Below are 21843 nucleotides of genomic sequence, written 5' to 3'. Positions count from 1 at the left end.
CATATGAGTCTGAGGTGGTGGTTGAAACTACTGCATGACTGGAGTCAAGGCTTGGGGTCGAGCCTGGATCTCCATGTGAGCCCGATGTGGTGGCTCAAAGTGAGGCATGGTTGGAGCCAAGAGTTGGAGGCGGGTGTGAGTCTCCATGTGATCCTAGAGGTGACCTAGAGATGACGGTTGCACCTGGGGCATGGATGGAATCTTGTTTTGAGGTTTAACCTGGGCTACAGGTAAGTCAAGGGCTGGAACAATGACAGTTGTGAAGTTAATTTATCTTGAATTTGGAATAGTTCGGCCTTAGAATGTTCACTGAATAAAACAGGGCATAACTCAAGAGGGGGCCTAGGTACTGTGACAGTGGCCACCAGGCTCTCACTGTGCAGAAAGAGGAGACCCCAAAGGAGCTGGCTGCATGTCTTCTGTAGATGATCCCTCAAAGTGTCAAGATATCAGGGCCTCTTGGGACCATGTAGCTGTTCTCGTTTGCTTTTTATGCTCCATAAGTTTTGGTGACCCAAGATATCCTGCTTGTCACTGAGTGACTTGATCCTCTTTGCAAGTGAAGTTACCTGGTAGCCTGCCTCGTCCTCTTTTTCTTTATTCTTCCAAATCTTCAGTTCTACTCTATTGGTGATTAGTATCTCCAGCATCTTCTCGACATCCACACTGACAAAAGAGAGGCTACCTGCCTGCTTGTGGGGTCTCCCAAAATGAGGCCTCAGGTGGATAGAGGGGAAGGAGTTCTTGCTGGAACTCTAAGTGTGTCAAGGTGGAGAAGTCCATGGTTTTGTTGTCTCCTGCCACCAGGCCAGGTTGATACAGAATTGCTTGAATGGACAAGGCCGTGATGGCTTGTCTCCAAGGGGAGTGTGGAGATGACCTGTGTCACATGGTGCCCAGTGTGAGTGCCGTGGAGTCACCCTGACTGAGACTCACCTTGGAGCCTGATGGAGGTGGGGCAAAGGAGGGTGTCGGATGTGGAGGGCAGGCTCTCACATAAGGGGGGCTTGGTGGGGAAGGGGAAAGTATAAGTGGCCAGGTTGAAAGGCTTTCCAGGGGGAAAAAAGGCTCTGGTGTTGGAGAGGTACTCAGGGATGAGCATGAGGGAATGGAAACTGAGGTCATTGAACCTGGAGAAATGGTAGAAGCCCAAGGTAGGGGCTGCTTGGTCAGAGGAGCTGGATAGATGGTGGGAGCTGCCTCTTCCCTGCATGGTTGATGGGCTCTAGCAGGTGCTGATTTGCAAACCTCACCAGGTGAATCTTGACATTAGACCTGATGATAGCCACCCTTGTCAGGGAACCTCACCAGGTGTCTTCAGGGGACATGAGGAACAAGCTGTAGCCAGGAGCTGCCAGGCCTGGAAGGCTGGGTGGGCCAGGCTGGGGTGGGCACCTGCACCCCACAGCCTGCACGGTTCCAGTGCTGACTTCACAGTGCTCCTGGTTTTGCTCACCTCAGGACGTTGGCCTTAACCCGCCCCAGGGAAGACTCCTCTCAGCTCAGCCCCAGGCTGCCAGTATCCCTGGGGTCACACCAAAGGCTCTAGAAGGAAGAACCACCTAGAAAAGAAGGGGAAGATTCTCTACCTTTCCATAAGTGAAGTCAGGTCTGGAACCACTTCCAGTGTTTCCAGGCAATCTCTTCAAGCTGGAAATCAGCAGACGGGTCATGATGGTGAACATGGGAGCCTAGGGGTCTTACAGGAAGTTGAGTGCACTGTCTCTTTAAGGGGACACCATTGAGAGATTGGAGCCCAAGCATGAGTGTCCAAGGCCACATGACCCCTGACAGTGATGGTGAAGCTCTGAAAACGTTTATCATTTACAAAGTGTTTCCATATCCATTACCCCTTGCTGCCCTCACAACCTGCCTGTGGAGAGAATGGGCAGGCATCACTTTGCAGTTGAATCTGAGCAAAGTAAAACCATGTGTCCTACGTGTACTGGGGGGCTCACCTCCCAATCCAGGCCCTATTGGTCCAATGCAGCCCGCATGCCGTTTTGGATAGCTTCATTCTACACATGGAATCTGGGAAGAATCTGGATTCTGGTCTCATTCCCAGAAGCCTCTCTTGGAGTTCATTTCACAAGGGAGAAGTCATGCCACAGACCCCCTCAGAGTCTGTGGAACTGGGTTCTCATGGCCAGAGAGGTGGGGACTAACACTTGGGCCACTCATGGATGGATGTCAGAGCTCACTTTCAAATTTCAAAGTTACATTTCTCCTGATGCTCCTGCTTCTTCCCCTTCTTTTTGTTGGATGCTGAGAGAGAGAAAATGAGGACTAAAGACCCAAATCTCAGTCTTCCCTCTCGAGACAAGCATCAGACACTAGTGTCCATACATAATATGACTTTCTACATTTCACTAACAGAGTTCTGTGATTTTTCTTTCCTTTCACTCATTTTTAAAAGGGATAAAATATTTTGTTTTCCTTCTTTGAAGAACATAATGAAATATTTTCAATGTGAGATTCACTCTGGACTTCTTTCATCACTGTTCCTCTGCTCAAGAAACACACATATACTCAGATCTATGGGTGCATCTGAGCTCCATAAGGTAGGTCTCTTCTTTTTGATACCAGGCCCCCAGCCCTCCAACCCCTGCTCTGAGGCTCTTAGGGCTTCAGCACTGCCAGAAGATCAGTCCTGTCTGAGACACTGTTCACGGCTGCTGAACTGATGCTCAGGAGTCTGTCCTCTGGCTGAGATTCAACTCAGGATCCAGTCATTGGCCTCTGGTCACTGTGTTTGGGACTTGCCTTGGAGCCATCTACCGACCTGGATACATGGGTTGAGATCTTTAAATAGAAATCCTAGTGTTCACTGTATCCCTCCTCGGCCTGATTTGTCCCTAGAGAGATATTCATCTATTCTTCCTTGAGTATAGATGTCCTATTCTTTTCTATCTCAAGGGTCTTATTAGTTGACTCAGAACAGTAAAAATAATAATACAAAAGAACAGAGAAATATGTGCCTGTGACTCTGGACCAAGAGTTCCTTACATTCCTGATGTTTCCATGTTTCTTAGTGAAAGGTTGTTGCTGAATGAAAACCTGGCTGGGATTCTTGGCCTCAGGAGGAGAAGAATTCAATCCGGGGCCAGAGATGAGGCTTGATCGCTCAGAGCTTTGTGTAATAAAGTTTTATTAAAGTATAAAGGAGATAGAGAAAGCTTCTGACATAGGCATCAGAAGGGGGCAGAAAGAGTACCCCCTGCTAGTCTTCAGCTGGATGTTATATAGTCACCAGCAGTCTGTTAATGAAAGAAAGGAATGTCTTAAAACTCAGAATGGCACCAGGCCCCTCACCCATAAGATGCATTTTGGGATAATCTTGGCACCAAATGGTTCATCCTGGGCCATAAAATGATTAACTTGAATCTTGTAGAAAGACAGATTACCATACAAATAGTTTCATTTACATAGATTAGGGGAACAATATCTGAGTATAAAATGCTGGTTTGTCAAGTAGGTTCTGAGCCAAGAGGTGGAACTGACTTGAAGACAGAGTTTAGGGTAAATGTACAGTACATTAGCATAGCTTAAGACAAACATTTCCATAAGGGAAATGCATTGGTTATCTCAAGGTTTGAGAATAGCTAACTTCAGGTGAAACCAAATGTCATTATGGCAGCACAGTATTTTAAGAGAAACCTCCTTTTAAATTTGTATAGAGAAGGAAAAATTTATCACTAGTTTGTTTCCTCTTGCTGCTTAAGAGAGATAAAAATGTCTGACACTTGCAGGCTATTTCTTCCGTTTGGAGACTCCTGGCCTTCCTACTTGTTACCCTCTCATTAGGAGGTGGAAAGGATGACTTATTCTTGAGGTAGGGAATGATCAGGAAAAAGAGCCCCAGTCCACACAGAAAGGTGATTCGGGTAATGACTACCCAGGCAGTGAAACTGGAGTTCAGCCAAATATCAAAATTGCTTTTCAGAGAAAAGAGCAGATTCTCCATCATCTGAATCATACTGCTGCCCTCAGGCAACTGAGCACAGGATGTGGACTTGGGGACTAAAGTATTCGGCCCACCTCATAGAGCTGTGGTCTGGTCACAAAGGGCTCTTGGGGGTAAGAGGGAATAGCAGAGGAGGAGGCTGGACTATAGCCCCTCCTTAACCATCCAACTCCTCAGCTTCATGCATCTCCCTTCCTCTGAGCCTTCCCATCTGACCTTCAGTTCAGTTCAGTTGAGTTCAGTTGCTCAGTCATGTCCGACTCTTTGCGACCCCATGAATTGCAGCACGGCAGACCTCCCTGTCCGTCACCAACTCCTGGAGTTTACTCAAACTCACGTCCATCGAATCAGTGATTCCACCAGCCATCTCATCCTCTGTCGTCCCCTTCTCCTCTTGCCCCCAATCCCTCCCAGCATCAGAGTCTTTTCCAATGAATCAACTCTTCACATGAGGTAGCCAAAGTATTGGAGTTTCAGCGTTAGCATCAATCCTTCCAAACAACACCCAGGACTGATATCCTTTAGAATGGACTGGTTGGATCTCCTTGCAGTCCAAGGGACTCTCAAGAGTCCCTTCTCCAACACCACATTTCAAAAGCATCAATTCTTCAGCACTCAGCTTTCTTCACACTCCAACTCTCACATCCATACATGACTACTGGAAAAACCATAGCCTTGACTAGACAGACTTTTGTTGGCAAAGTAATGTCTCTGTTTTTGAATATGCTATCTAGGTTGGTCATAACTTTCCTTCCAAGGAGTAAGTGTCTTTTAATTTCATGGCTGCAATCACCATCTGCAGTGATTTTGGAGCCCCCCAAAATAAAGTCTGACATTGTTTCCATGGTTTCCCTATCTATTTACCATGAAGTGATGAGACCAGATGCCATGGTCTTAGGTTTCTGAATGTTGAGCTTTAAGCCAACTTTTTCACTCTCCTCTTTCAATCATTCTACCTTATCATCTGTTATATAGAGACATTAGTCAAGTGTCGATTCATTCCACCTAGAACTCAAGAGAATTCCTGATTACTTTAATATAACTGCTTGAGCTTCATCAATACTTATAAAAATCTGGAGTTCTAACTTTGGTTAATCGTATGTATTTTTACTCTTATGATACTAAATTTAAAAAAATCAGTTAATCTTTACTATATTCAAATACAGGGAATTAAAAATTAGATTAAAAATGATTTGAAATTTACAAGGCCACAAAATATAAAGCAAATTGAAATAGTTAAGCCTTCAGGGTAAATTTTTCATAAGTTGCCAGCATCTTTCATAAGTTGCAGCAAAGTGTTAAGTCAATGAGCTTGAGGTCCCTCAAGCCCTTCACATTCCAGAGTGACCATTGACCTTTCGATCCTTGAAGATAACTTTTGAGTCCTGGGAATAGCCTGTTTGATAAGATCATATTTGTATAAATGAGACCTTGGTCTTGCCAAATAGTTTATGGAAATGATGTGACTTACAGGGTACACTTGTTTTAAGTTGACATGGAGGCCTGGCAAGGCTGTATCAGTCTGATCTCAGGGAGGAGTACTAATGACTAAGTAACTAAGGTCAAGTATATGGGCTCTTCATCCCTATGTGACCTCAGTTTAGTTCAGTTCAGTCACTTAGTCATGTCCGACTCTTTGTGACCCCAAGAATCGCAGCACGCCAGGCCTCCCTGTCCATCACCAACTCCTGGAGTTCACTCAAACTAACGTCCATTGAGTTGGTGATGCCATCCAGCCATCTCATCCTCTGCTGTCCCCTTCTCCTCCTGCCTCCAATCCCTCCCAGCATCAGGGTCTTTTCCAGTGAGTCAACTCTTCGCATGAGATGGCCAAAGTATTGGAGTTTCAGCGTTAGCATCAGTCCTTCCAATGAACACCCAGGGCTGATCTCCTTCAGAATGGACTGGTTGGATCTTCTTGAAGTCCAAGGGACTCTCAAGAGTCTTCTCCAACACCACAGTTCAAAAGCATCAATTCTTTGGCGCTCAGCTTTCTTCACAGTCCAACTTTCACATCCATACATGTGGAAAAACCACTGGAAAAACCATAGCCTTGACTAGATGGACCTTTGTTGACAAAGTAATGTCTCTGCTTTTGAATATGCTGTCTAGGTTGGTCATAACTTTCCTTCCAAGGTGTAAGCATCTTTTAATTTCATGGCTGCAATCACGATCTGCAGTGATTTTGGAGCCCCAAAAAATAAGTCAGCCACTGTTTCCACCCCCAAATAAAAACCCTGGACATTCAAGGCTTGATGATGGTCGACACTACTCTGCACATGCTGTCACACTGTTTGCTGAGAGAACTAAGCACTGTCTGTAGAGCCCCACTAGGCCAGACAACTGGAAGATTGCATATGGCTCCCTGTATCTTTTTTTTTTTTTGGCTAGCTCTGATCTATATTCTTTTGCTGGTTTTAATCTGTATCCTGCTGATATAAACCATAGTAAGTGCAAGAATTGTGAGTTCCAGGTGGAATGAACTGAAACTTGACTAATGTCTCTGCCTAACAGGATGAGTGGAGAAGGCGATGGCACCCCACTCCAGTACTCTTGCCTGGAAAATCCTATGGACGGAGGAGCCTGATAGGCTGAAGAGTTGGACATGACTGAGCGACTTCACTTTCACTTTTCACTTTCATGCATTGGAGAAGGAAATGGCAACCCACTCCAGTGTTCTTGCCTGGAGAATCCCAGGGATGGGGGAGCCTGGTGGGCTGCCACCTATGGGGTCGCACAGAGTTGGACATGACTAAAGCGACTTAGAAGCAGTAGCAGCAGCAGCAACAGGATGAGAGGGCAGGATGGGAGGTCAGAGAAGGGAGATGAATGGAACTGCAGGGCTGAATGGCTGAGGAGGGGCCATGTTTCAGCCTCCTCTTCTACTACTCCCTCCTCACCCTCAGGAGTCAAATGTGACCAGACCACAGCTCTAAGATGTTGGTCTAGTACTTTAGTTCCCAAGTACATATCCTGTTTGCAGTTGCCTAAGGGCAGCAGTCTGATGCAGGCAATGGAGAATCCTCTCTTTTATCTGAGAAGCACTTTTGATATTTGGCTGAACTCCAGTTCCATTTCCTGGGCGATTGATACCATTCTCGCCTTTCTGTGTGGACTAGAGTTCATTTTCCTGGTTCTTCCCTACCTCGAGAATAACCCATCCTTTCCTCCTCCTAGGAAATGTGGAAGCATCAGGAAGGGAAGGAAACCTTGGCAGAGATCCACAAGTATGAGATCCTCATTTCTTTTCTATTATTATTTATACTTTTCTGAATCATCTAGAGAGATCCCTGAGAAGGGAAAGAATAGGACATCTATTCTCATGAAAGAATAAAATGTCACCCTCAGGGGACAACCAGGCTGGGCAGAGTGACCATTTCTCTCCAAAGATCTCAGGTATCAGTTGTCCAGGTCTGTTTGAGGGCTCCAGGGTATGTCCCAAACACAGTGACCAGGGCCCAAGGACTGGATACTGAGTTCAATCTCAAATACAGCACAGGCGTGCGAGCACTGCTTCACCAGCCATGAAAAGGTATCTTGGACGAGGACTGATCTGAGGACAGTGCTGAGGTCTTGAGCGTCTTGGAGTGGGGCCCTGGACTTGGGAAACAGAGACCCACCTGACAGAAGGCACTGTTCTGCCGCTGTTCTGACAATGTGTGCATTTTTGAGCAGAGGAACAATGGCAAAATATCCAGGTGAATCTCACTTCAGAATCCTTATGTTCTTCAAAAAATGAAAACAGAAAATATTTTTATCCACCTTAAAAATGCGTGAAAAGAAAGAAAAACCACAGAGCTCTGTTAGTGAAATGCAGACAATCATATTATGTATGGACACTGAGTGTCTGATGCTAGTTCTTGAGAGGGGAGCCTGAAACTTGGGTCTCAAGCCCTCATATGTTTGGGTGGGTCTCAGCATCAAGTGGAGCCAAAGGGGGAGGCGGGAGTAGGGATGGAAATGGAGCTTTGAAAGGCACGTTTTGAAAGGCCATTCAGCAACGTGTGTCCCTGGTGTTAGCCCCATCTCTCCAGCCCTGAGGGCCAGGACCATCGGCTCAGAAGAGGCAGTGGCAGGGCCCATCCCTTGGGAAACAGAAACCTCAGGGAAGCTCCTGGAAGAAGAGCAGAACCCAGATACTACCCAGATTCCAAAGGTGTGGCCCAGCAGGTGCCTGTGGGCTGCACTGAGCCAATAGCACCTGGATTGGGAGGTGGGACTCCAGGTCCAACTGTGGACACATTTTTTGTTTTAATTAATTTATTTTAACAGGAGGATAATTAGTTTTGCACATCATTTAACTTCTCTCATATTCGTCTATGTGGTGACTGCTGTCTATTCTTCCCCACAGAGGGGTTGGTGAGGGCATCAAGGGGTAATGGATATGAAAGCACTTTGTTAATGTAAACCCTATCATAAGCTTCACCATCACTGAAGGGATCATGTGGCCTTGGACCCTGATACTTGGATTCCAATCTCCCAGTTGTGTCCCCTTAAAGGGACACAGCAATCAGCCTCCTATAGTACCCCTATGTCCTGGCTTCTTCACCATGACCTAGTCTGCTGATTTCCAGCTTGCAGAGGTTGCCTGGAAGCACTGGAAGAGGTCTGGGACCTATCACTTCTGCAAAGGCAGAGACTCTTCCTCTTCTCTCCTTGGTGGTTCTTCTTCCCAGAGCCTATGGTGTGACCCTAGGGCTGTAGGTAGGCTGGGGTTGAGCTGGGAAAGGGAGTCCTGGGGGTGGGTTATGGCTAAAATCCTGGGGTGAGGAACAGCAGGAGCATTGTAAAGTCAGTATGGGGGGGGGGAGCGTGCAGGGCTGTGGGCTGTAGATGCCCACCCTGGCCAACCTGCCCATCTCTCCTGGCCCAGTAGCTCCTGGCTGCAGCTTGCTCCTCAAGTCTCCTGCAGACACCTGGGAAGGTTCCCTGACAAGGGTGACTTTCATCAGGTCTTCTCTCAAGATACTCCTGGGAGGCATGCAAAGCAACACCTACTGGAGCCCAACAGCAGGCTCCAGGGAAGAGCCTGCTCCCACCATGTCTCCTTGGCCCAAACAACCTCTGCCTTGAGCCTCCACCTTTTCTCCAGGCTCAGTTCCCTCCTTCATTTCCACTCACTCAAATTCATCCTTGAGTGCCTCTCAACATCAGAGCCTTTCCTTCCCCTGGACAGTCTTTCACCAAGGCCACTTGCTGTTTCCCCTTCCCCACCATGTCACCTTGATGAAGGGACCTGCCCTCCACCTCTGACACCCTCCTCCACCTCACCACCATCAGGATCCATGCTGAGTCTCACTTAGGCTAACTCCATGGCACTCCCACTAGGCACCATCCCACAAAGGTCATCTCCATGCTCCCCTTGGAGCTTGTCCATTCAAGCTTGTCTCAGGGCTTGTCCATTCAAGCTGTCCTCTTTCAAACTTGTCTTGTTGGTAGGGGACTGCCAGAGCATGGAGCTTCTACACCTTGACACATTTGGAGTCCCAGCAAGAACACCTTCACTGCCACCCACCAGAAACAGACACCCCAGAAACAGACAGGTAGAGGCTGGTAGCTTCTCTTGTCAACCTGTATGTCCAGAAGCTGCTAGAGATATGAATTACCAAGAGAGTGGAACTGAAGATTTGGAAGGAGAAATAAAAAGAGGAGGAGGCAGGCTACCATCTGACTTCACTGGGGATGAGAATTAAGTCACTGAGTTACAAGCAGGACACCTTGGGTCACCAAAACTTCTGGAACATAGAAGACAAACCAGAACAGCTGCTTGGTCCCCAAAAAACCTGATATCCTGACACTTTGGGGAACCATCTACAGAAGATATGCAGGCACCTCTTCTGGGGTCTCCCCTTTCTGCAAAGTGAGTCTCTGGTGGCTACTGACACAGTACCTGGGTCCCCTCTAGAGTAACACCCTATCTTATTCAATAAATGCTCTAAGGCTGAACAATTCCAAATTCAAGCTAAATTAACTTCACAGCTGTCATTGGTCCAGCCGTTACCCACGCTGTAGCCCAGGCTCAGCCTCAGTCCTTGACTCCAACTATGTCCCAGTTGCAACTATCACATCTGGGTCACATGGAGACCCAGGCCAGACCCCTACCCTTAACTCTAACCATGCCCCAGATTCAATCACCACATTTGGGCTGACATGAAGACTCAGGCTAGACGACAACTCTTGACTCCAACCATGCCTCAGTGTCAACCACCACCTCAGGTTCAAGTGGAGACTCAGATCCAATCAAAACACTTGACTCCAACCATGACTCACTTTCAACAACCACCTCCAGCTTATGTGGACACATATGCTCAACCACAACCCTTGACACCAACCACTGCTCACTTTCACTGACCACTACCTCAGGCTCACATGGGGACCCAGACTGACCCAGTCGCTGACTCCAATAAAACCTTAGTCTCAACCACAACCTCGAGCTCACATGGGAACCCAGGTCCAACCCCAACTCTTGACTCCAACCATATCTCACTCACAGCCACAAACTCGGGCTGACATAAAGACTCAGGCCAACTCCTATCCTTGACTCCACTCAAGCCTCACTCACAAGAACAACTTCGGGCTCACATAGAGAACCCAGCCCAACTGCAACTTTTGACTCTAACCAAGCCTCACTCTCAACCACAATTTGGGGCTCATACGACAATCCAGGCCCGACTCCAACTCTTGACTCTAACCATGCCCCAAGATCAAGGACCACTTTGGGCTCAGTTAGAGACCACTGCCCATCTCACACTGTATTTCCCAATCCAACCATCTCCCTATCAACTGTAGACTAGGTACTATGAAGTCTTGCCCTATAATCCAAAATAAGCCACAATCTTTGATCCCCAATGCAATTCAAATCCTGGAATATCATTTTTTAAAAAAAGCAACTAAAAAGTGGGAGAACTTTATCCTCTTTGGTTAAAAAATCTCAGCAAGTCTTTAGCCAGGTCACCCCCAATCTTCCCCAGGGGAACAGGTCTTCTCAGGCCCATACCTCTGTTTCCATCACTCCTAGGTATTTGATCAGCCCTGAGGTTTGGGAGAAACTGGAGTATCATCTTTCTGAAAGGTTCATGCAACAAGAGAGAGCCCTGCCCTGCAAAATCCAAGAGTCTCAGAAAGTGATGCAGATTCAGGGCTATTCCCTAAGGCCTTGTCAGGCACTGGAAAAGAAGGGGCCCTCAAGTCCCTCTGGAGGTCTAAGCAAAAGCAATCCAGATGCACAAAAGATGAGGTCCTGGTACCCAGCAAGGATCCCACAAGGGAAACACCTGTGCCAGGATGTAAAGCAGAGCATGGGGAGGATCCTAAAAGATCTGTACATGATCTCAGCCAACCCTCCAGTGAAGGTTTCAAGTGCAAAACCTAAGTTAGAAAGAGTTGAGCCCAGGCAGGAAGCATCCAGAAGTCCTGGTGGTCCTTATAAGCAGGAAGGGACAGCAGATGTATGAGTGACGGATACCTGTCAGTGTCTGTTATTCAAGGCTTACTGCCAACCACTTCTTAGACCTTCCTGGAGAGTCAAATGCTCCTTCGGGTACAGAAAATGCAGGTTCCTCTCAGGATAGGAAAGCCTCCATGAATACTTCCCATGAAGTCTCTTGTCCTCAGTCCTTATATTCAATAGGAGCTGGAAGTGCATATGACAAGGTTTTGCATCAGGCACAGATGGGTCCTACTACCCAAGGTCCTCAAGATCACCTTTAGCTTGAATTTGAAAAGTACTCACTGTATATTCCTTCCAAGGTCCACCTTGAAGGCCACTCTGGGGACCACCCAAAAGCCCAGTTACCAGAGGGCTTGTGAAAACATTCTCACCCTCATCCAGGAGAGAAATTGATAACAATGTAGGCAGTGCCCACCCTGGACAGTCCCCTCCCTGCCCCCTAATGTGTGACTGAGGAAACCCCGGGGGGCTCTGGAAGGAACCTCAACTGGCAAGCATCCGGAGGCCCTCAGAGGCCCCTCTGACTGGACAGGAAGACAAGCCACCTTCTTAGGCCCCCACATAGAACAGAATTTGGCACAATGAGTCTGTTGTGGAGGCTGACAAAGGCAGCCTGGAGCCCAGTCCAAATCCAGCATTGTTCATGAATGAGCCACAGGAGGAATCTGGAGGACGGGCCTCCCCAGAAACTTGCTCTAGTGAGAGAGTCATGGACCTCGATGAATATTCCCAATCTTCCGGAGAACAAGAGGCAATGGGCAGAGACACTACTTGGAAAGGTACTTTTTGAACCTGGTCTCTTAATCAAACACCAAATAATTAATGTAGATATGAGGAAATCATGGTATCCAAGGCCCCATAAAAATCCCTCCTCAAACACAAAATCTGTTGCCACAAATCCAGAAGATGTATCCTTTGATGAACAGTTTCAAAAGCTTAAGTTCCAAGGGTTCACAGACTGGCAGAAACAGGCTCAGGGCAGGCCACTTTCCTGCTCCTTCAAGACTATGCCACTGAGAGGCTTCTCAAAGACTGCCATTTGGATATAATCATTGCCATAAACACCTTGGCTTCTCAGGGGTCTCTGTGCTGTTTTGAGACCTTGTCCAGTGGAGACACGTCCGATTCCCTCACATGTGATGTTACATCGAGTGGGGGGAGCAGCCAGGGACAGCAGGAGGCCCTGATAAGGCAGCCTCAACATCAGAGTCAGCACAGGAAGTTCATTTCCACTGATGTGAGAGAGACTAATAGGAATCCCAAACTGGGACAGCATAGAAAGTGATTGGCAGTACGGAAGTCCTACCAGGCCTGCAGGATGAGCCACCCTGGCCAGAAAAAGGAATCAGCAGAGTCCCTACAAAGCAAGTCTCACAAGATAATCCTGAAGAAGGGACACATTTCTTCAGAAAACCACTTCAGAGAAAGGATTAAGCACTTTCTGCAGTGGATTTTCCCCAATAAATCAAAAGACCAGAATAGCCCCTGCAAAAAGTCAAGCCTGCAGCAGACACTGCCCAGAGCCAGGGAACAGTCCAAAGAAGTCTGATTATGGACATTAAGACTGTTGAGGATCAGGCTGTCATGACAGCTGTTGGACAGATCTTAGAGGAGAAGATGGAGCTTCACCATGGACCTCAGCTTCAGAGTTTCATTGATACAAAGGAGAACTCCAGGACCCATAGGTCCATACTTACTGCTACCATAAGTTTCTCTCCAACAAAGAGCAAAAGAGAGTGATGGAAAAACAGGGGGGGGGACAAATTGGGGACAAAGAGTGTGCTACCCCCATGGGCCACAGCTGCCCTACAAAGAGTAAGTGGACTAGTCCCAGGGACTGTATGTGGACCTTCCCTCCCAGGGAGTCAGGTCCCCTTCCAGGCAGAGCCTGTCAGCATGGATCAAGAGTGACAAGTGTCCCAGGCCATCCCCTCCACTGTCCAAGACACTGTCTTCTTCAGAAATACACCTCTTGTGGTCAATCAAAACATGCTTGTCACAGCTTTCCTGAAAGGAAAACTCTTCTCCAAAAAAAATGCATACCATGCATATGAAAACATTGTTCTCTCATGTTAGAACATCCTCTGTGTTCTAAAAGCTTCTTCCTACCACACAGTTAGTTTCCTGAAATAATTTTTTTTTTTTTCTTCTGCCCTGCTGGCTGGAAGAAAATGGATCAGGGTCCACTCTTCCCAGGTACCTGCTTTGACTTCCATATGGGACAAGGTCATGGAAGGAAAGTGAACCCCAGCATGGATACTCATCCATACCCTAATTCCCTCCCTGCACCTCAGTGTCCGCAATACCAGCATTACAGAAACAAGCAACAGCATTCAGGATATGTCACATGAACTAAACCTAAAGATCTCCTTCTTCTCAGGATTTAGCTCTGTCATCTCCACTTCTCTCTCTACCTTGAAATTGTGAGGCTGTAGGGGAGGAGTTTGCAGAAGCTGAAATTCCGCTCAGGCTCAGAAAGTGTCAGAGACAATTCACATGTCAGAATAAGGAGGGGACTTTGGGGCAGTGCTGGCCCGGAGTCCAGGGTGAGAGAACGTCCCCGTGTAATGGTGGGATTAGATGGCTCTGTCCTGGAATGGCTCTGTCCTCTTCTGGATGGAGCTGTAGTGAGATGGACCAGGCCTGTCACCCTTCCTCTGTGTTTCTCATGTGCTGGAGCAGTGGCGAGGATGAGGACCACACACTCTCAGCTCTAAGGGTGTGTGGTGTGGAGCATGGAGGCCTCCAAAGGCCAGTCCACCTCCACCCTGGAGAAGAGGACAGCCTGCTCATAGTACCCGCCTCTGCCAGGGTACGGACACGGACACGGACCCTGGGCACGGACATGTCTTTGTGTGCAGTCCCCTCACTGTCTGGGAGTGGGACACTGTGCCCCTAATTTCGGATGCAGGGAAAGGTGGCAGGGGGCAGAGTCACTTCATCCCATCAGTGAAACATGAAACTGAGTTGAGCTTCCGACTGCTAGAAGAATCCTAAGTCTTCACAAAAGAGCAGAGAGCACGTCTAAAGGCTTTGGGAACATCAGAGCCATATCTCCTCATAGTGGGACTCCTCAGTCTCTCCAGTTCTCTGACCTTAACTCCCTCTCAGGGACACAACTTCCCCACTGTTAGGGAAATTAAATAAATAGTCTTTTCCAGGCTTCAGAGACAGGGCAGAGCAGACCTCTGACCTAGCTTCTAACTTGACTGCTTCTAACTGGACACTGCCCTAACACTGAGCACCCTGATTGCCTATTGTGAGTGCAAGGCTGGTGGCACCATATGTAAGATAGGGGACGAGTCTTGAAATTGCTGAGCCCTGGGAGGAACACTTTTTGCATTTCTTTTTCTTGGGGATGGTCTTGAGGATGACAGAATGGCTTCTGTGGAGGCCTTACAAACAGCTGAGAAAAGAAGGGAAGGGAAGGCTCAGAGAGAAGGAATGACACACCCATCTGAATGCAGAGTTCCAGAGAAGAGCAAGGAGAGAGAAGAAAGCCTTCCTCAGCGATCAGTGCAAAGAGATAGAGGAAAATAATAGAATGGGAAAGACTAGAGATCTCTTCAAGAAAACTAGAGATACCAAGGGAACATTTCCTGCAAAGACAGGCACAACAAAGGACAGAAATGGTATGGACCTAACAGAAGCAGAAGATATTAAGAAGAGATGGCAAGAATACATGGAAGAACTATACAAAAAAGATCTTCATGACCCAGATAACCACAATGGTGTGATCACTCACCTAGAGCCACACATCCTGGAGTGTGAAGTCAAGTAGGCCTTAGGAAGCATCACTATGAACAAAGCTAGTGGAGGTGATGAGATTTAGCTGCACTATTTCAAGTCCTAAAAGATGATGCTGGGAAAGTGCTGCACTCAATAGGCCAACAAATTTAGAAAACAGCAGTGGCCACAGGACTGGAAAAGGTCAGTTTTCATTCCAATCGCAAATAAGGCAAGGCCAAAGAGTGTTCAAACTACTGCACAAATGCACTCATGTCACATGCTAACAAAGTAATGCTCAAAATTCTCCATGTGTGTTTTCAATAGTTTGTGAACTGTGACCTTCCATATGTACAAGCTGGATTTAGAAAAGGCAGAGGAACCAGAGATCAAATTGCCAACATCCTTTGGATCATGGAAAAAGTGAGAGAGTTCCAGAGAAACACCTACTTCTGCTTCATTGACTGACTATGCTAAGGCCCTTGACTATGTGGACCACAACAAACTCTGGAAAATTTTGAAAGAGATGGGAATGCCAGACCACCTTACCTGCCTCCTGAGAAATCTGTATGCAGGTCAAGAAGCAACAGTTAGAACTGAACATGGATCAACGGACCTGTTCCAAATTGGAAAAGGAGTAGGTGAAGGCTGTATATTGTCATCGTGCTTATTTAACTTACATGCAGAGAACATCATGTGACATGCTGGGCTGGACAAAGCACAAGCTGGAATCAAGATTGCTGGGAGAAATATCAATAACCTTATATATGCAGATGACACCACCCTTATGGCAGAAAGTGAAGAGAAGCTGAAGAGCCTCTTGATGAAAGTGAAAGAGGAGAATGAAAAAGCTAGCTTAAAACTCAACATTCAAAAAATTAAGATTATGGCCTCAGAACCCATCACTTCATGGCGAATAGAAGGGGAAACAATGGCAACAATGGCTGACTTTATTTCTTAGGCTCCAAAATCACTGCAGCTGGTGACTGCAGTCATGATACTGAGATGCTTGCTCCTTGGAAGAAAAGCTATGACAAACCTAAACATCATATTAAAAAGCTGAGACATTACTTTGCCAACAAAGGGCCATCTAGTCAAAGCTATGGTTTTTCCAGTAGTCATGTATGGACGTGAGAGTTGGACCATAAAGAAAGCTGAGTGACATAGAATTGATGCTTTTGGTAGCTTGATAGGGATTGCATTGAATCTATAAATTGCTTTGGGTAGTATACTCATTTTCACTATATTGATTCTTCCAATCCATGAACATGGTATATTTCTCCATCTATTAGTGTCCTCTTTGATTTCTTTCACCAGTGTTTTATAGTTTTCTATATACAGGTCTTTAGTTTCTTTAGGTAGATATATTCCTAAGTATTTTATTCTTTCCATTGCAATGGTGAATGGAATTGTTTCCTTAATTTCTCTTTCTGTTTTCTCATTATTAGTGTATAGGAATGCAAGGGATTTCTGTGTGTTGATTTTATATCCTGCAACTTTACTATAGTCATTGATTAGTTCTAGTAATTTTCTGGTGGAGTCTTTAGGGTTTTCTATGTAGAGGATCATGTCATCTGCAAATAGTGAGAGTTTTACTTCTTCTTTTCCAATTTGGATTCCTTTTATTTCTTTTTCTTCTCTGATTGCTGTGGCCAAAACTTCCAAAACTATGTTGAATAGTAATGGTGAAAGTGGGCACCCTTGTCTTGTTCCTGACTTTAGAGGAAATGCTTTCAATTTTTCACCATTGAGGATAATGTTTGCTGTGGGTTTGTCATATATAGCTTTTATTATGTTGAGGTATGTTCCTTCTATTCCTGCTTTCTGGAGAGTTTTTATCATAAATGGGTGTTGAATTTTGTCAAAGGCTTTCTCTGCATCTATTGAGATAATCATATGGTTTTTATTTTTCAATTTGTTAATGTGGTGTATTACATTGATTGATTTGCGGATATTGAAGAATCCTTTCAAGCTACCAACAGTATTCTTCACAGAGCTAGAACAAATAATTTCACAATTTGTATGGAAATACAAAAAACCTCGAATAGCCAAAGCGATCCTGAGAAAGAAGAATGGAACTGGAGGAATCAACCTACCTGACTTCAGGCTCTACTACAAAGCCACAGTTATCAAGACAGTATGGTACTGGCACAAAGAGAGAAATATAGATCAATGGAACAAAATAGAAAGCCCAGAGATAAATCCACACACATATGGACACCTTATCTTTGACAAAGGAGGCAAGAATATACAATGGATTAAAGACAATCTCTTTAACAAGTGGTGCTGGGAAATCTGGTCAACCACTTGTAAAAGAATGAAACTAGAACACTTTCTAACACCATACACCAAAATAAACTCAAAATGGATTAAAGATCTAAATGTAAGACCAGAAACTATAAAACTCCTAGAGGAGAACATAGGCAAAACACTCTCCGACATACATCACAGCAGGATCCTCTGTGACCCACCTCCCAGAATATTGGAAATAAAAGCAAAAATAAACAAATGGGACCTAATTAACCTTAAAAGCTTCTGCACATCAAAGGAAACTATTAGCAAGGTGAAAAGACAGCCTTCAGAATGGGAGAAAATAATAGCAAATGAAGCAACTGACAAATAACTAATCTCAAAAATATACAAGCAACTCCTACAGCTCAACTCCAGAAAAATAAATGACCCAATCAAAAAATGGGCCAAAGAACTAAATAGACATTTCTCCAAAGAAGACATACAGATGGCTAACAAACACATGAAAAGATGCTCAGCATCACTCATTATCAGAGAAATGCAAATCAAAACCACTATGAGGTACCATTTTCACACCAGTCAGAATGGCTGCGATCCAAAAGTCTACAAATAATAAATGCTGGAGAGGGTGTGGAGATAAGGGAACCCTCTTACACTGTTGGTGGGAATGCAAACTAGTACAGCCACTATGGAGAACAGTGTGGAGATTCCTTAAAAAACTGGAAATAGAACTGCCTTATGATCCAGCAATCCCACTGCTGGGCATTCACACTGAGGAAACCAGAAGGGAAAGAGACATGTGTACCCCAATGTTCATCGCAGCACTGTTTATAATAGCCAGGACATGGAAGCAACCTAGATGTCCATCGGCAGATGAATGGATAAGAAAGCTGTGGTACATATACACAATGGAGTATTATTCAGCCATTAAAAAGAATACATTTGAATCAGTTCTAATGAGGTGGATGAAACTGGAGCCTATTATACAGAGTGAAGTAAGCCAGAAGGAAAAACACCAATATAGTATACTAACACATATATATGGAATTTAGAAAGAGGGTAACAATAACCCTGTGTACGAGACAGCAAAAGAGACAGTGGTGTATAGAACAGTCTTATGGACTCTGTGGGAGAGGGAGAGGGTGGGAAGATTTGGGAGAATGGCATTGAAACATGTAAAATATCATGTATGAAATGAGATGCCAGTCCAGGTTCGATGCACGACACTGGACGCTTGGGGCTAGTGCACTGGGACGACCGAAAGGGATGGTATGGGGAGGGAGGAGGGAGGAGGGTTCAGGATGGGGAACACATGTATACCTGTGGTGGATTCATTTTGATATTGGCAAAACTAATACAATTATGTGAAGTTTAAGAATAAAACAAAATTAAAAATTAAAAAAAAAAAAAACAGAATTGATGCTTTTGAACTGCGGTGTTGCAGAAGACTCTTGAGAGTCCCTTGGACTGCAAGGATATCCATCCAGTCCATCCTGAAGGAGATCAGTGCTGAATGTTCATTGGAACGACTGACATTGAAGGTGAAACTCGAATACTTTGGCCACCTGATGTGAGGAACTGACTCATTGGAAAAGACCCTCGTACTGGGAAAGATTAAAGGCAGGAGGAGAAGCAGGCAACAGAGGATGAGGTGGTTGGATAGCATCACCAGCTCTATGGACATGAGTTTGAGTAAGCTATGGGAGTTGGTGATGGACAGGGAACCCTGGAGTGCTGCAGTCCATGGGGTCCCAAAGAGTCAGACAAGACTGAGCAACTGAACTGAACTGGAGGGTCCCTGGCCAACAAAGTCCCAGGTTTAACAACATTCCAGTTTTGCATGTCAAACAAACAGCATTAATATGAAACCAGGGCTGCAGTTTGTTCACAGATTGATGATGGTATCAGTTTGAGTTCTTGGATTATAAACTGGAATCCCAAATTGTAACATTTGAAATCTCACTCATGGAGTGCACGCATTGCCTGGAAACTTCTTCCAACTGGGACTCCAGATATGTGATGTCATGCGACTTCCCAGTACTATTTATGTCTGAGTGTTGGTCAAAACCCATCCAATTTGTTAATAAATTCTTTGAATCTGAGACAAAAGTGAAAACTTTCTGCAAAACACCCACCTTCATCCTTGTCAGTTCACTGATTCCCAGAGGTCCTATGTATCCCTGGGATGTTAGGCTTCCACACATCTAAGCTGGTTGAAGGGCTTCCCTCGTGCCTTACTCGTAAGGAATCCACCTACAATGTGGATTGATCCCTGGGTCCCTGAGTTTGATCCCTTGGTGAGGAAGATACCCAGAAGGAGGAAATGGCAACCCACTCCAGTATTCTTGCCTGGGAAAACCCATGGACAGAGGAGCCTGGCAGGCTATAGTCCATGAGGTCGTAAAGAGTCAGATACGACTGAGCGCACACACACAGGTTAGTTGAGACCTAGTAATACAGATGATACTGTATCACTGTGATACAGATGGCTACTCCATAGTGCCCATGGCATCCTGGGGCAGCTGTGTTTAGGCACACATGACTTTGTAGACTTACACCACCTGGACCCACTATGGAGTTGTCCTTGCCCATCAGCTGTCCCACAGAAGAGCCAGCACCACCTGGCGATGTCCCACCAAACTGCAGGGGCTTTTCCTGAGAGAGCACTTGGTTATTTGACCTCTTACCCAGGAAGCACCATGACTTTTGACTGCTGCCTGTTACACCAACAAGACACCTCTGAGAGTTCTCCTCTGCATGGCCATCTGTCCACCAGACCCACCCCTCTAGGGGCCCAGATGCTAGGACCCACCACACAAGTGCTGAAGGAGTGCCCACCAGCCTGAGGTACAGACATCCCTCTATCCATCTGCATGATTTCTGCTGGGAATCCCCAATATTGATGGGAATCCTTTGACCCACCTGATAGGAACAATGCAATGATTCAGAATGATGAGGGTCCATTTGCTGAGGTCCAGCCCTGGCTGACCCAGGGTATTTGGAGGAGAGACAGTGTTGGCGATTTATTTAAATATTTATTAGAGATATAAAGAGTAATGGAATGAGAATAGCTCAGTAGGAAAATTCAGTGGAGAAAAGAGGCTGAGTAGCTTGGTTTAGGCAGAAAATCAGTATAACCTGTGACACCAGGTTAGCTCTGACCACGGAGGCTGCAGGCGCCCTCTCGAATAGCGGAAGGTGCCCCACCTTAGACACCTTCTCGAGTGGGTCTTAGAAGCCCAGGCAAATAAAGGTCGCAGAGGACCTCCACGCTCCAGATGGAGACTCAGCCGGAATGTGAAAAGAACGAATGACATGGGGAAACCAAGCTTCGGTGAGCAAGGCCCGTAGCTTTATTTTCAACAGGGGCTTTTATACCCTAAGTTACACATAGAGGATAATAGGGGATGTGAAATCATGCAAAGTCAGCAGTCTTTGATCCTTATCAAAAACCAGGGTTTCTTTCCTGCAAATTTATCAGATACAAATGGTTTAAGTGATTTACATCATCTTCTGGCCAGAAGGCCTATTAACATTTTATAACTCTTGACAAAGGTTTGTCAACCGTAAGACTTATTTTCTCTAAGAGTAATTATTTTAAGGTTTGGCGCCATCCTCCAAAGGTGTTAGATAAAGTTGCATTCCTATAGGGCAGAGGTGCAGTGGGTTTACAACAGGAAAGAATTTATTACCTTAAGGGTCTAAAGTTGCTAACACCAAGGCCACTACTTATTTTTTCCACATACCAACTATATTAATTAATACACATTCAAGCATACAATACAGGGGATGTGGAAACTTGGCAGCAAACATTGGCTCATCAATGAAATCTTTTACTAGTTTTATTCTGACAGTTTCTAACTCTCTGAGAGGCTCTAAGCTATTTGAATATCTTAAGCTTCCTGTGCCTCTGGAGACTGGGAGACGGTAAACAATCGTATGCATAGCTGTAGGAGTCTGGGTAAACTTGTCAGGCCAGTTAGAGAGCTATCTGAGGGGTTTGGATTTAAACACTCCTAATGCCCAGGAACTTTAATAATTGGAGCTGTAAGTTAACTCTTTGTCAGAGAGAACGAGATGGTGGTGGGGGACAGCCCCCAGTAAAGTCAGAGGTAAGAGCACAAAGCAGTAAAGTAGGCAGACTCTGGTTTTTTGGGGGTAGATCCAGGGGGACTCTTGAGGCTCGATCCCGCCTTTGCATATGCCAAGCCTCCTTCCTCATGACCTTTGCCATGAGTGGAGTGCCTCTCGCCAGCTCCTGGCATCCATTCACACATACAAGGGCCCAAAACCCCAGAAGCCCGATACACAATCACATAAGAGGGTCCTACAATGTTCCCACTGGTGCCCAAACATTCTTGCTGACACATATATACTTCTAAACACAACATCAATATGTGATGATAAATGCTTAATAAAAAGTTCTTTGAGAAAGGCAGGAGGACTGTATTTG

General features: G+C 45.7%; 4 pseudogenes; 3 read left to right on the top strand and 1 right to left on the bottom strand.

The window, feature by feature from the left end:
* Nucleotides 1–27: 27 nt before the first annotated feature.
* On the bottom strand, nt 28–1213 carry LOC147365517 (spermatogenesis-associated protein 31A6-like; annotated as a pseudogene).
* A 6275-nt stretch (nt 1214–7488) lies between these two features.
* Nucleotides 7489–9976, top strand: LOC147365516 (spermatogenesis-associated protein 31A6-like; annotated as a pseudogene).
* A 177-nt stretch (nt 9977–10153) lies between these two features.
* Nucleotides 10154–11807, top strand: LOC147365515 (spermatogenesis-associated protein 31C2-like; annotated as a pseudogene).
* Nucleotides 11808–12123: 316 nt separating this feature from the next.
* Nucleotides 12124–13509, top strand: LOC147365514 (spermatogenesis-associated protein 31E1-like; annotated as a pseudogene).
* The last annotated feature ends 8334 nt before the right edge of the window (nt 13510–21843 follow it).

This window comes from Bos grunniens, chromosome 9 (assembly GCF_055505025.1).
Source record: "Bos grunniens cultivar Pamir isolate PY7600 chromosome 9, Bosgru_T2T1.0, whole genome shotgun sequence".
In the NCBI taxonomy this organism is placed as follows: Eukaryota; Metazoa; Chordata; class Mammalia; order Artiodactyla; family Bovidae; genus Bos; species Bos grunniens.
This window is presented reverse-complemented; position numbering and strand designations above follow the sequence as displayed.